The 16,796-nt window shown below is 38.7% G+C and overlaps 1 long non-coding RNA gene across 1 annotated transcript in view; it reads left to right on the top strand.

Annotated features, from left to right (window-relative positions):
- The window catches only part of LOC102980306 (uncharacterized), a 223,702-nt gene that overhangs the window by 154,534 nt on the left and 52,372 nt on the right, over window positions 1-16,796 (top strand). The gene's annotated exons all lie outside the window — the stretch shown is intronic.

Below are 16,796 nucleotides of genomic sequence, written 5' to 3'. Positions count from 1 at the left end.
ACCTCATATACCCATCACTCAGATTCAAAAATTTTCAAGGTTTTGGAACATATGCTTCCTCATCCTTCCCCATTGCTTTTTATGTTGCTGAAGGAAGCTGGAGTATTAAAATCTGAGAATTAAAAAACACTATAAAAGAAATAAGAGAATCCCAAAGAAAATTTGAGCAAAGAAATTTGCTATTGCAGAAGAGAATTCTAAAGTGCAACAGCGTTTAAGCAAGTTGGAGAGCTGATTTCAGATCTCAGAGTGTGTGGAGGGTGAGATTTAAAAACTAAGATTTCAAAAGAGATTTGGTCAAAGGTACTGGAGTGAGGGTCAAGGAGCAGGAAGATCCTTTCCCTGAAGATGCTCACTGTGGGTAGAAACGACTCTTCTGCAATATAGTGGCTACAGTTGTGCACTGTGAGTGGTGGGGATTTAGTGCTAGGGCAGCAGAGAGGAAGGTATGGGAAATGATGGCTGGGGTTCAAAAAGGCAGCCGCGTGCTGTCTATCTGAACAATTCCTTGAAAGATGGGCAAAATCTTGCCAGGTGGAGAAAAGCAGGAGAGGACAGATCCATTAAGACAGAGCAGGCAAAATCTTTTTACACTAAACAGTAAGTCAGGTTCCATAAATCTTTCCCTCACCAGCCCCAAGCCCTACCATTAGGCAGAGGTCTCCAGAAGAGTCGGCAGAAAGTCGTATAATGCAAAGTGTGAGTTAACGAAGCAGGTCAGTTGCTGTGACGTCACATGTGACAGGGCATGGCCATAGGGTAGGTCATTTTGATAAAAGGAGTTGGAAAGTCTAGAAAATGGAAAAGTGGACAAATCTTGGGGTGTTTCTGGGGGTAGAGCTTCTGAGTTGTGTGTGATGACCCCTCATGAAGAGATGGGTCCAGAGGAGGAAAAGGGTGTAAAAAAGGTAGACAATTTAGCTTCTTTACTAGTCAAGTACTGTTGTTCTCAATCTTAGCTGTATATTAGAATTTCCCTGGAGCTTTTGCCTTTGACCAGCTTTACCCACAGAGATTTGATTTGGTTTAGGGTATGGCCCTGGAACCAGCATTTTCCAAGCTTCCCAATGATTCTACTGTGTAGCCAGGGTTAAGAACCATCACTGAATCTCTTGTGTTTCTTCTGGAGTAGCTATATTGTGCAGGGCATTTCTCATCGTCTTTATGCTCACTGATGTGCCTAGCACAGTGCTTTATAGTTAGCAGTTACTTAGTAAATGCTTTTTAAATATTGTTATTTCTACAGAACATGCTGTACTAAAATATTGCTGTGTGTCTTTTGGTACAATGGAATCACAGGTATCTTTTGGATATACGCTGGCTAACTATTTTAGTGAGAATGTCTAGAGTAGTATATTAATCAGTTCCATACCTTCCTGTGGCAGACACTCTCGACTGCCTTTCCAGCAGTCATTTCCTTCATCTTTTCTTCTTTACTGACAGGGACCCTGGACAACATAAGCAGTCTAAACCAATCATGGAATACCATTCCCATTGACCATTCACTGGTCTAGAGATAGGTATGTGTGACACAGTTTTTGGCCATCTAGATTATGAGGGGCCATATGCGAAAGATTTTTTTTTTCTTTATAAAGAGCTGTACAAAAAGGATTCCCTCTGCCCCTTCCCTCCTGTTTTGCTTTGAATCTTGTTGTGTGAATGTCTGGAGCTGCAGGAGACATCTTGTGACCAAGAGGCAACAAGGCTGAGGATGGTGGAATAGATACAAAGGGCTTGGTTTATTGATTATGTCTTTGAGCACTCAAACAGACCCTGGGACTGGCTTCCACTAGATTTCTTATTCAGTAAACAGTACATATCTTCCTGGGATAAGCCATTGTTGGTTAGAGTTTTGTTACTTGCAGCCAAAAACATCACACATTGAACAACTCTTTTAAAAAAAAATCAAGATATTTCTTTATTTTTAGAGAATACTCATCTTCTTTGTCATACTTTGCTCATAATAGTAAGGTAGTCTTCATCACAATTGTTGAGTTTCCTCAGGTTTTTTCTCAGTCTTTTAAAAATATCTGCTTATAATAGTAATCCAGATTTACTGAAGAAAAATTTCATAATCCAGAGACGCATAGTGAAGAAAATTAAAAACACATAATCTCGCCACCTAGATATATCTACTGTTAAAATTTGGGGTTTTTTTTAGTATCATTTTGAAATTTCACTTTTATTTTTATCACAGTTTTATAGAATATATACATATGCTATATATAATACATGTATTTATATCATATATGTTAATTTATAATATGTTATATAGAATATAAATAGATAAAATATATATAATTTATATGAATATATTTATAGAATTTAAATGAATTAATAAAATATTAATAAAATCAATAAAATATATTCATATTATTTGAATATATTATATAATGTAAATATATAATAAATAAATTATATATTATATATAATAAATATTTGCATATAATATATATTTATAGTTTAAAAATCAGATAGTTCTCTAAATTTTATAAAAATAACAATCAACTATCCAGTGTTTCCCAGTCCCCACTGCCATTTCCCAGATGCTGTTAATTTAAACTCTTTTAGCTGTTTCTTATCATATGTATCTCCATATATATAAATGACATGTAATATCCCTGTTTCTTTATAATTAATTTCATATATTATCTTTCGCTTCCAAATATGAACAAAAAGAATTCTGCTTTCTTACATAGCTTGCAAACTTCCCGGCCTAATACATATCTCCTATCCCATCCTTCCAATATGGTTATATTATAGTTATATTTAATTCCATAGTCACTCTTTACATTATTACTGTTATCGTAGAAATTTTGATGGCTAAATAATGTAGTATATTATATGTCCTCCTTATATAACTCTCTAATCTTCATGGATTTAATAATGATCTTTTTTCTCTTATTACTTATAGTACCTATCACTATTGTATCATCATACTCTCTTAACAGATATGTGTATCTACTCTCAGTAGCTTCCCCCCAAATATTGAAGGGGATAAACTTCTGAAACCTCACATTTCTGAAAAATGCCTACTCTCTATCACTTTGCTTTATATACATTGGTAGATTTCCTCAAATTTATCTTCAAATATTTCTACTGATATTTAAACTTTCTGCTACCATATTTTAATTATATTTTATATATTGTATGTATTTTAAATATTAAATTTATATTTTATTTATAGTATCCTAATTTTGTTTTTGTTTTATAATTTTATATTGTTTCCTGTATTTTCTCTGTTTTTTCCTCTTCCTTTTCCATGTATTTTTCTTTATGACTGATTCTTTCCTGTAGGAGTTGTTCCTCATATATATGGTGTTACTCAGCTGTCCATTGATAGCCATTGGGGGTATCTCTGCTCAGGATGCTTTTTTTCCCTTAATCTCCTCTTCTTTCAATGTTTTCACCCTAAGCTCTGACTGGTCTTTCAAAATCCAGAGTTTCTGTGGATCAGCTTCTTCACAGTGTACCTTTGTCAACATAGTAAGGGCTTCTCAATCGGGCTTTCAACCAATCCTCCTGTTTTTTAGAAGCATCCACACCCTGCCATTAGTGATATCTGCTATCTCGAATTCCTGGGCCCTTCCAGGGTTGTTTACCAGTTTATTATAGAGGATATTATAAATGATACAGATGAACAGCCAGATGAAGAGGTACATAAGTTGAGGTCCAGAGTGGTCCCTAGCACAGGAGCTTCTGTCCCCATGGAACTGGGATGCGTGAAGCTCCTGAACAACTGCCTTTTTATGTTTAATGGAAAATTCCACATCTATGGATATATATACATGTGTATAGTATATATATATATATACACACGTATAGTATACTGTACATATATATGTACTTAGTTTGAATTTTTTGATAATGTAAGAAGGTGGAAAAAAAATACACTTCCGTCAATAGGCAGATGGCTGAATAAAATACGGTATATCTAAATCATAGAATATCATGCAGCCATTAAGAAAAATATTTGAAGGGATTTCCACACAGTATTAAGTTAAAATAGCATGATGCAGAAGATGATGTTTAATATGATCTTATCTTTGTAAAACAAAATCCAACAGAAAAAATGCTGTATATGAGCTATATGCATAGGCATGTGTCTGTATAGAACCATGAGTGTGGGAAAATATGGATGATTGAATTTGCAGTGGTTTAAGTGGATTATCTTTCTGCGAGGAGTGGAGTGGGGCTGGGGGTCATATGGAGTGAGGGGGAGAGAAGGAGAAATGGAGAGCCAAGTTATAAAAAAAAATCATCATCATAATGGAAGTATATTTTGTCTGCATCCTACCCGTCTGGCAGATATCAGATTTAGAATTCTCAAGTTTTAATTTCCATTTTGCTATAGCAACAGCCAGCTAATGGTGGGACCTTACTGAGTGAGTTAACATTGGATGATACCTCAAAATATAGCCTTCTGATTGGAAGACATTGGCCACATATTAGATTCATTCCATAAATAAGGGCTATAAATAGGAACTGGAATCATAGTTAAGCATATCAGAGAAAAACATGTGGGGTGTATAAATTATGTTCTTTACATACACTGGGATTTTTGTAACTCAAAATGATTTATTCAGTAGACTAGGTAACTAATGAGCAATCGTTTCCTACAAGCTCTGAAATCCTACTCTCCTAGGATCTAGTTCTTTGACTAGATTTGCACATTAAATATAAAGGAACGAAAGATGGAAAATAACATTTAATGCCCTGTGCGAAGCCCTTTCTAGTGGCAGTTCCCAGGAGTGCCTTTGTACACCAATCTCCATAAACCACCCCTCAAAGTCACCACATGTAAATATGTGATCAAAGTCAATAGTGTGTTTGCTATGCAAATAGCGCTTCAAGACACATCCCTCATCCCCTTCCCACACTGCTATCCCTAATCCCCTCTTAGAGGGAGATTCTGGAGCCTGCCAACAGCGCTTTAAGTTACTATTTAATTTAATCATCACAACTGCTGTATAAAACTAGATGACATGCCCAGTTTACTGATAAAGAAATAGAGACTCAGAGAGGTCACATAGGATTCAAATTTAGGTCTCCTTACTGCAAAGTCAGGGTCTCCCCCCACTGCTCTGTAGTAGTAGTACTTTGTATTATTATCTGCAAACAACAGAAACCACTTCTGGATGGTTTAGGTAGAGAAGGGAATTAATCACTAGGAATGTTGGAAAATCAGTCTCAGGACTATGCAGTCTTAAGCAACGCTCAAAATCAGACCAAAGAGTGGACTGAGCAAGAACGCTGCTTTACTGAATTCTGTAGTTTGGACGATTGGTGACGGGTCACTGGATGATGGATGCTCTCACTAGCACTGCTCTCCGGGCTACCTAAGCAACTTGATTGTGCTGCAGTGACCATTGACCCCCGATCACAGTTGTTCTCTCCTTCCATCATTCGTATATCCAAGTCCCAGCATCTGTTTAGTGAAGTCTTGACCTAAAATAGGGGTTTTAAAAGCTTCACTATGCAATGGAATCACCTATGAAGCTACTCACTCTATCCCTCTCTCCCTCCCTCTCTCTCCTTCCCTCTTCTCCCTTTCTGTCCCTCTCTCACCCTCTCTTTCTTTCTCCACCCCAGAGATGATTTCGATTCAGTTGGCCTGGGATGGAGTCCAGGAGTCCTAGGTTTCCAAAGCTCCACAGATGAATCTGATGTGCACCCAAGATAAAGAACTGCTGGGCTATTCCAGGCCAGTGTTTGGTTACCAGGCTTCCTTGATAAGAAGAATCACCTGAGTACTTGTAAACATTCCCCGGCCTAATCCCAGAGCCACTTAGAATCTCCTTGAGAAGAGCTTGTGTAGCTGTTAAGAAGAACCTCAGGTGATTCTTATTAGGGAAGTTGGTATAACAGATGTCAATACTCTGGCAGCAAGGGAGGCTGGCAAAGCAAGTATCTGGCATTTTCAGCATCTCTAAGGGAGAAGTGGACCCTGCCTCCCATCAAAACTCATGAGGTAAGGATTCCCCATGCATTGGAAGGGGGTTCATATCCTGGACTGCTAGAAGGAACAACAAATGCCTGTTACATTCCTGTACAGCTTCCTTAGAGACACATAGGTTTCTTTAAATGGGTTGTGTATTCTCTTCCAAAAAGTTTGTTTAATTATGACTAAAACATCAACTCTCTTAGCATACATCCTTGCCAAGAAAAGCACATTACTACTGCTTCTTAAGTTAATCTTTGTCTGCATACACGTAAGAAAAATGAGAGGGTGCTTGATCTGAGTTGGTTAAAGAGACTACGGATGAACTCTTGAATGCTGTTCTGGTTAGATCTCATTTAGGTAGAAAGAAGCTGAACCAGAATTTAGCCCCTAAGAAATATAAAATAAATATGATAAAGACTCTAATATTGCTAGGATAAGTAGCATAAAATATACTTCAGTTGTTTCCTCAGCATTGCCATGTCTGGATTATAAATGATATTTAGGAAATAAAATACCTTAGTGTATTGAATTCTTTAAAGATGATTCCTTTGAGGATATGATATAGTCCTTTACTTAGAGTTGAATTTATTTTTTTTTATGTTTTAGAAATGGCCTTTCTACAGAACGTGGTCTGTATCTCTCCAACCGAGTTCCTAATTCCTCACATAGAGTGTAAGCCAGTGTAAACATTCCAATTTCAACTGCATTTAACATCAGTGTGTTCCTTCACCGAGGAGGAAATGGCCTCCTCATCCCCACTGCCAATCAGTTAACTTCCTTTCATAGTGATATATTTAGGAGGAAAGGCACCCCGCCATATAGTCCTTACACAATCAACTTCCTTTGTTAGAGTGATGAAGATAGCCTTGTGCACAGCACAATCACAGGAAGTGGCCTAAACTAAAAGTTTGATAACAGTGATATACTATGCTACTCAACCTTCTCCATCACCAGGGAATAAAAAGCATCGATGACACATATTACACCTTCAAACACTCAAAGCTGGATGTTCGCAGTCAGGGAGTTTATCAAAATAACATTTGTTAAAGTTGTTCTCCGTAACTTTTATAGCAGATCACTCGTAAGTTGCTGTCTAGAGACACTGATGAAGTTACCAGGGAAAAGATTTGATTGATAAGATGCTGTCTCCATACCACCTGTTTAAAAGGAAGGGCCAACTCTGGTATATACTAATTAAGGAAAACTCTTCTTTGATGGGAACAGTGTGGTCGTTTTGGGTTCAGAACGTTTAATGGAATTGTGGCGTCTTGACCTCCAGATGGAACACAGCCCTAGGCTGGTAATCAAAATTATATCTGCACCTCTAGGACTGAGCAACCAGCATCATTACCACAAATTACAGTACCATTTGCTTCAGGCTCTTTTGCTAGGGCCAGGTGATTAGTGGTGCCAGCTGAGGTTGCACAGTCGCAACTATGCCAGCCCAGGTTCCTGGGATCAAGCAAATTGGGATGATTACTACTATTGCTTTAAAGGAGAATAAAAGGAAAAGGGGAAAAGTGATGTGGTTTTTAGGCTGAAGGTGTGTCTGAGAAGGTTGACAGCAGGTGGCACTTTTGCGTGTGGTCAAAGGGTACCTGCAGTCACCTGGTAGTCGAAGCCTTGAGAAGTCCATGGTAGTAAAATCTCTCCTGGAGATATGCCGCTTTTTACATTTCAGCCCTTCCTGCTTGGCATCAAGGGGCACTGGCCACAAGGGATGTTGTGACACTTCTGCTTTTGTTTTGGGAAGAGATTGAGTTTGGGCAACAATCTGTTTCTAATGCTTCATTTTGTAATTGGTAATTTACAAAGTGATTATGTATAGATAATTTTAGTTCACAATATCATTAAATAGCCTTTGGACTAGGCCAGAGGTCTATCCTTTCTCTTTAAAGAGCCAGATAGTAAATATTTTAGACTTTCTGGGCCGTGTGGTCTCCGTTACAACTACTCAACTGTGCTGTTGTAGCATAAGAGCAGCCATAGCAAAATGTAAAGAAATGTGTGTAGCTGTGTTCCAATAAATTTTATTTACAAAAACAGCTGGCCTGATATAACCTGTGGCACAGTCACACACTCAGTAATCATAATGGCATTGACCCAGGAGTCTTAAGATCTGGGCTTTTGTCCAGGCTCTATCACCTACTAGCTGTGTGACCTTTGGCAAGTCAGTTTACCTTTTTAAGCCTCAGTTTCCACTTCTCTGAGATGGCATTTCCTGTCTCTACCTACTTCACACATCTGTTGAGAGAATAATTTTTTAAAAAGATACATAAGTAAAATAATATTAGTGATTGTTATCTATTGAGCACTTACTAAGTACTAGGCATTATGTTAGTTTAGTTACATTTATCATCTAGATGCATCTCACGCTGTAAGAAAGGTTCCATTTGATATATCTATTACCATTACTCATAATGAAAATTATAAATCTTTATTGAGCACTTGTTATGTACCAGTATTGTAGTATTTTGCACAAATTATCTCACCAAATTCTCGCAAATTTGGTTGCTGTTGTTAACTCCAGCTTATGAGTATTAGGGTTGGAGGATGCCACTATTTAGTTGCAGAATATGCATTAAGGGAGTGGAAGCAACATAGATTAAGACTAATGAGTGAGGGGGTGGATATCAAGATGGTGGAGTAAGATAAGAGGATGTGGAGCTCACCTCCCCACCAGAACACATAAAACATACGTCTACATGTGGAATAATTCTGACTGAAAACTAACTTGAAACTGGAAGAAGGACTCCTCAACAACCAAGGTTGTAAGAAAGATGCATAGGTAATTGGGTAGGAAGGGAAGAAAAGCGATCAGTTTGGGACCTGTGCCCCTGGGAGGCGACTCAAAGGAAAAGGGAGATTACACGGGCAGACACCAACCCTGGGGAGTGAGCAGGTCAAGCCAAAGAATGGGCACCCAAGTCCTGTGGTTCTACATGGAGGAGACAAGCCCCCTTTGCTGGTTGGAGGAATGATGGGACTAACAGGAGCCCAGGCAGGGTGGCCATTGTTGGCACATACACAGGCAGTGCCCCAGAAGCCCCCCAGATCTCTGATGGCGGCCACTCTACCACAGCTAATCTCTCAACACATGCCGAGAGTCCATGTGGGTCCCCATCATCCCTGCGAGGGGTTCCAGAACAGGGTGGGGAAGGCAGAGGCAGGGGGCAGTGATAAGCTGTGAGAGACAAAGGGGGCTCGCAAGCAAGGCTGCGTCTGAGCCAAGATGCAGGTGCTTACACAGGCAGTGCATCGGACCTTCGTCTGCACACAGGCCCTGCTTGCTTCAGCGCTCCCCTCCTCTGGGGCAAAGGTCCCAGTACAGGGAGAGGGAAAACCAGACTCTTAAAGGGAACAGAGCCAGCTGGAGCCTGACCCTCAGGGTTTCCACTCCAGCAACTTGGGATCAGACCCTGCCCTGACAGGGCAGTGACAACCACTGAGCAGAGAGGAAATCCCACCACACACCCTGCGCCAGCTCTAACTTCTTCTCTAGCCCTACCCCCTACCCCCTACCCAGGTGATAGCTGGCAGCATACCACGAGGAAAGATGTGACTGGCGTCCACATCAAATCCAGCCATTCTGCCAGAGAAAGTGGGCACACACAGTCTGCATAGGGACATTCCCACATAAGAACACCCCCTTCAAGACTACAAAAGGTACTACTTCACCTAAATTCATAGAGGCAGAGCAAATTAAGCAAGATGAAAAGGCAGAGGAGCTACTCTCAGTTGAAAGAGCAAAAGAAAACCCCTAAAAATAAAATAATGGAACAGAAATAAACAATTTATCAGATAAAGAATTCAAAATATTGCTAATAAAAACGTTAACTGAATTAGGGAAAAGAATTGATCTAAACACTGAACATTTTAACAGGGAACTAGAAAACATAAAAAAGTCCCAATCAGAAATGAATAATTCAATAGTTGAAATAAAAAACACACTAGAAGGAATGAACAGCAGACTAAGTGATACAGAAGAACACGTAAGTGATCTGGAAGATAGAATAATGGAAATCACCCAACCAGAGCAGCAGAAAGAAAAACAAATTTTTAAAAATGGAAGCAATTTAAGAGATCTCTGGGAGAACATTAAGCATACCAACATTCACATTATAGAGGTTCCAGAAGGAAAAGGGAGAGAGAAGGGGATTGAAAATGTATTTGATGAAATTATGGCTAAAAACTTTCCAAAACTGAAGACGGAAACAGCTACCCAGGTAAAGGAAGTACAGAGGGTTGCAAACAAGATGAATCCAAACAGACCCACACCAAGACATATCATAATTTAAATGGCAAAAGTTAAAGAGAGACTTACGGGAAGCAAGAGAAAAATAAATAGCATATACAAGGGAATTTCCATAAGGCTATAAGCTGAATTCTCTGTGGAAACTTTGTAGGCCGGAAGAGAGCGGCGTGATAGATTCAAAGTGCTGAAAGGGAAAAATCTGAAACCTAGGATACTCTACCCAGCAAAATTATCATTTAGAATAGAAGGAGAGATAAAGAACTTCTCAGACAAACAAAAACTAAAAGAATTCATCAGTACTAAACCTACCATAAAAGAAATGTTGAAGGGTCTTCTCTAAATGGAAAAGAAGTAAGAATATATTGGAAAAGAAAAATCCTACTAGGAAAGACAAATATACAATAAGGATTGAGGATCAACCAGTTAAATAAGTCAGTATATAGATTAAAAGACAAAAAATTTTTTAAAGCAACTATAACTGCAATAAATAGTTAAGGGATAAGCATGAAGATGTAAAATGTGACATAAAAAACACAAACTGTTGGGGAGGGGATTAAAAATGTAGATCTCTCTTAGAATATGTTTGAACTTAAATGATTATCAGTTTAAAGGAAGTAGATATAATGCTCTGTCAACGTATATGGACCCCATGGTAACCACAAATCAGAAACCTACAAGAGATACACAAAAACCAAAAAGGAAGGAACACAAGCATACTGCTTAAGAAAATCATCAAAATACAAGGGAAGAAACAGAGAAGATATGAACAGAGAACTGCAAAAATAACTGGAAGACAAGTAATAAAATAGCAATAGATACATACCTATCAAAAATTACTTTTCAGTGTCAATGGATTGAATGCTCCCATCAAAAGACATAGGGTGGCTGACTGGATAAAAAACCAAGACCCTTCAATATGCTGCCTACAGGAGATTTACTTCAAAACTAAAGACACAGACTGAAAGTGAAGGGATGGAAAAACATATTTCATGCAAACAGAAATGACAAGAAAGGTAGCGATACTCATATCAGACAAAATAGACTTTAAAACAAAGGCTATGAGACGAGACAAAAAAAGGCACTATATGATGATAAAGGGATCAATTAAAGAAGAGGATATTACGCTCATTAACATATGCACCCAATACAGGAGTACCTAAATATACAAAACAGATAGCAACAGACATAAAGGGAGAAATTGACAATAATACAATAATAGTAGGGACTTTAACACCCCAGTGATGTCAATGGTCCGATCATCCAGACAGAAAATCAATAAGGCAACAGTGGTCTTAAATGACACAATGGACCAGTTAGCCCTAATAGATATCTACAGGACATTACATCCAAACAGCAGAATACACATTTTTTTCAAGTGCACATGAATTGTTCTCCAGGATAGATCATATGCTAGGCTGCAAAACAAGTCTCAACAAATTTAAGAGGATAGAAATTATAGCAAGCATTTTTTTCCAACCATGATGCTATGAAACTAGAAATCAAATATAGAAAGAAAAATATGAGAAGAACAAACAGACTAAACAACATGCTACTAAAAAACAAGTGAGTCAATGAAGAAATCAAAGAGGACATCAGAAAATACCTCAAGATAAATGAAAATGAAAACCCAACACTCCAAAATCTATGGGATGTGGCAAAAGCCGTTCTAAGAGGGAGTTTTATAGCTACAGGCCTTCCTCCAGAAGCAAGAAAAATCTCACATAAACAACCTAACCCATCACCTGAAGGAATTAGAAAAAGAAGAACAAAGCCCAAAGTCAGCAGAAGGAAGGAAACAATAAAAATCAGAGAGGAAATAAATAAAATAGAGATCAAAAAAACAATAGAAAATATCAATGAATCCAAGAGCTATTTTTTTTGAAAAGATAACCAAAATTGAAAAACCTTTAGCCAGGCCCAGCAAAAAGAGAAGAGAGAGGACTCAAATAAAATAAGAAATGAAGGAGGAGAAATAACAACTGATACCACAGAGATACAAACAATCATGAGGATACTATGAACAGTTATATAACAACAAATTGGACAACCTAGAAGAAATGGACAAATTTTTAGAAACATACAACCTGCAAAGACTGCGTTAGGAAGAAACAGACAATTTGAACAGACTGATCACTAGTACTGAAATTTGTTGTGTTATTAAAAAAAACAAAACAAAAAACTTGCAGCAAACAAAAGTCCAGGACCAGACTGCTTCATGGGGGAATTCTAAATAATACCTATCTTTACCAAACTATTCCAGAAAATTGCAGAGGAAGGAACACTCCCAAATTCATTCTACTAGACCACCATTGCCTTGATACCAAAACCAGACAAAGACACTGCAAAAAAAGAAAATTACAGGCCAATAGCTTTGACGAGTACAGATGCAAAAATCCTCAACAAAATATTAGCAAACTGCACCCAACAATGTATAAAAAGGATCATACAGCATGATGGGATTCCTTTCAGGGATGCAAGGATTTTCCAGCATCCACAAATCAATCGATGTGGTACATCAAGTTAACAAATTAAATAATAAAAACCATATGATCATCTCAATAGAAACAGAAAAAAGCATTTGACAAAATACAACATCCATTTATCATAAAAACTCTCATCCAAGTGGGTATAGAGGGAACATCTCTCAACATAGTGAAGGCTATTTATGACAAACCCACAGCCAACATCATATTCAACAGTGAAAAACTGAAAAGCCTTTCTTCTAATTTCAGTAACGAGGATGACCACACTCACCACTGCTATTTGACATAGTATTGGAAGTTCTAGCTACAGCAGTCAGGCAAGAAAAAGAACTAGAAAGCATCCAAATTGGAAGGGAAGAAGTAAAACTGTTATTATTTGCAGATGACATGATACTTTATATAGAAAACCCTAAAGTTTCCACCGAAAAACTACTAAAACTAATAAATGAATTCAGCAAAGTTGCAGGGTACAAGATTAATATACAGAAATCTGTTGGTGTTTCTATACAGTAATAATGAACTATCAGAAAGAGAAAGTAAAAAAACGATGCTGTTTAAGATCACATCAAAAAGAAAAAATACCTAGGAATAAACTTAACAAGGAGGTAAAAAACCTACACTGGAAATTATGAAACATTGATGAAGGAAATTGAAGACGACATAAAGAGATGGAAAGATATCTCATGCTCTTGAATTAGAAGTATTACTATTGCTAAAATGGTCATACTACCCAAAGCAATCTGCAGATTTAATGCAATCCCTATCAAAATACCCATGACATTCTTCATAGAACTAGAACAAATAATCCTAAAATTCATATGGAAGCACGAAAGACCCTGAATTGCTAAAGCATTTTCTCAGTCACAGACCAAATATGAGGGCTAGTCTCAGGGATGGAGATCATATATTTGAACTTGGAACTCAGCACCACTTCCCTCTGTCTGCTTTTCCCCAGCCTCTCTCTAGGTCACCATGTACTGCTCTTCCTTCCTTTCTTCCTTCATTCATTCACTCATTCATGTATTCAGCAAATATTTATTGAGTACCTCTAATGGAATGAGCCAGATACTGAGCTAGACCTGGGGATATAGTAGTGAACAAGACTGAGAGATACTGACCAGAAAGAGCTGAGAGTCTAGGGGGGAGAAAGAGGGAAAAAAAAACCAAGTAAAATAATTATGAATTGTCGTAAGTGCTATGGAGTTAACAAGCAGCTTAGTTCAAGAAGGAAGACTGGAAGGTAGAGGGAGTTAGAGTGGTCAGGGAAGGCCTCTGCAGAGCCAACATTTATGCTGAGAGTCCCTGGACAGGAGTCAGGCGGATAAAGAAAATGGGCTCTCTCCAAGCAGAAGCCATAGTATATGCAAAGATTCTGAGGCAAGAAAGAGATTAGAGATGTTGAGGAGTACCACAAATGCTAAGTGTGGCTAGAGCCCAGTGAACAAGAGGGAAAGTGGTACGAGGTGAGAGTGGACAGTTAGGAAGGGGCTGTGGTAAAGACTTTGGATTTTACTCTGATAATGAGGAGCCATTGGGAGCCATGAAGCACAATAGCAACTGATCTGGCTTGGACTTAAAAAGAAATCTCTCTGGGTGCTAGGTTGAGAATAGACTGTGGGGGCCAAGATGGGAGCAGAGAGACAATTTAGGATGCAGTTGAGGTGAGGATACTGGTGACTTGAGCTAGAAGGGTGGTGGTGCAGAGGGAGAGGAGCAGACAGAATCAACATACTTTTTTGGCGGTGGAAGTGACAGTGCGTGCTGATGGATGGAATGTGGTGGTGAGAGAAAGCAAGCGTGTAGTATGAATATGAAGTTTGGGGAAGCACCGCAATCTCTAGAGGCCTCTGCAGGGGGAAAGGCTGCAGAAGTGAGTGCAGAGTGGCTACTGAGATAAAAGGAAAATCAGGAGTGTGGTCCACTCTGTCAGGTATTTCTGAGAGGGTGTATAAGATGAGTACAGAGAAATATCCATTGGGTTAGGCAATATGGATGTCCTTAGTGTGGGCAAAAGCCAGTTACGAATGATTTTAAGAGAGAATGGGAGAGGAACTGAAGACAGTATAGGTGACTATTTTGAAGAGTTTAGCTGTGAAAAAGAGGAAGAAGTCGGGGGGAGGTTGGGTAGTGGAGAGGAATGTGTAGTTATGAGAGAGTTTTCTTTAGGTTTGGAGGTAGTAATGTCAGAAAGAGAGGGGGTTAGGGAAGGAGTGAAGGCCCTGAGAAGCCAGAGGGGGATGGGACTCAGAACCCTAGTGGAAGTGTTACCTTAGGGAGGAATAGAGTCAGGGCCTGCACTGTAAATAGAAGAGAAAAGAAAAGGATGCAAATGTGAAGGGGTTTGCAGGTTTGGTGGTGGGAAAATGATGGAATTCAAGTCTAATGCTATCTGCCTCGTTCATTCACTCACCATGTTTTCTGAGCACCAGCTACGTGTGAGGCACTGCCCTAACCTTTGGAGATACAGCAGAGAATGAAACGGATAAAAATCTCTGCCCCCATGGAATGGAAATTCTAGTGGAGCTAATATTGAGTGTGGAAGATTGGGTATGGAAGGTTTGAGGAGCTAGAAGAAGGCTAGAAAGAAGCCTGCTAAACGAAAAGAGTGGGATCATATCTGCATTCGATTGTCAGTTACAGATCCAGGGCTGTCTCTTGGCAATGCAGCTCTAAGTTCACTACCCTGACCAGCCCATGCGCCTCCTGCCTCTCAGCATGGCTGCCTTAAGCATCTATTCACCCTTCCTTGAGCCTGAGCTGCCCTGAGTGTATTGTATGTGCAGAAGGGGAGAAACAAATACAACCTTAACCTCTAGGTAATACTCTGCTACACTAGTTTGAAGTTACATGGGTAGGTATCCCTTGATAATGGCAATTTATACAGTCCCATTAAAGATTGTCCATAGATCCTGGGTGCTCTCAAATTTTACTTTAGAAAAAGTGAATTGGAATAGTCACACCAAAGCAGCATATCGACATGTCAAACAGCAGGAGTGAGCATATAATATGTGCCATAGGCTGCCTGATCCTCATTCAATCCCTAACCCTCACCTGATTTGAGTGAATATCCACTTTCCACTATTCATTTCTGTATTGCTTGAATTTTTAGGGGTACGTATGACTTTTATAATCAGAGAAGGAAAAGCTTTAAGAAAACACGGCCTCTAAGGTAGTACTCCTGGTTCTCTAAGCCAGCATTACAAAGGAATGTTATTATAGGAAATACAATGCCGTATGCATGACAGGGTGATGTCGATAATATAGTAATTGATTTTTTTCCTTGTAGTTCCCCTCCTTGCCCTTCTCCTCATTCAAGTGGCCAGAATTACACTGTCCAATATGATACTTGCAAGCCATATGTAGCTACTGGGGATTCAAAATGTGGGTACTCCAAGTGGACTTGTGCCATAAGTATGGAATACACTATGGATTTTAAAGCCTTAGTATAAAAAAAGTAAATAGCTTTTCAATAATTTTTTAATTGCTTGTATGTTGAAATAGTTTGGATATAGTAGATCAAATAAAATATATTATTAAAATTAATTTCACCTGTTTTTGTCCTTTTTTTCAAAAACTGTGGTCACTAGAAGATTTACAGTTTCATATCTGGCTCACATTATGCTTCCGTTGGATAGGGCCGAGTGAGACCACTCTGTGTTGCTGGCCACCCCCATCTGGCCCTCTGCTACCTCCCTGACATCATCTACTCTTCTCCTTCTTGTTATTCCTGTCTTAGGGGCTTGACTTTCCTGTTTCCTGAGCCTCGAACACACTTCCGCCAGCTATTCACATAGGCATACTACCTTACTTCCTTAAGATTTGTTTTGAAACGTCACTTTGAGAGTGAAGCCTTCCAGCTAATCTAAAATTCCAAAATCACAGATTTCTTTCCTACTCCCTCCTCTGCTTGATTGTCACCATAGCAGCCATCTGCAACTGAAACACTGCCTTTTTTTTTTTCCACTGATGTTTGGAGTTTATTTCTTTTTATTTATTTATTTATTTATTTATTTAACACCTTTATTGGAGTATAATTGCTTTACAGTGGTGTGTTAGTTTCTGCTTTATAACAAAGCGAATCAGTTATACATATACATATATCTCCATATCTCCT

This window comes from Physeter macrocephalus, chromosome 21 (assembly GCF_002837175.3).
Source record: "Physeter macrocephalus isolate SW-GA chromosome 21, ASM283717v5, whole genome shotgun sequence".
Classification (NCBI taxonomy): Eukaryota; Metazoa; Chordata; class Mammalia; order Artiodactyla; family Physeteridae; genus Physeter; species Physeter macrocephalus.
The sequence above is the reverse complement of the archived record's forward strand: the minus strand, read 5'-3'. Positions and strand labels throughout refer to the sequence as shown.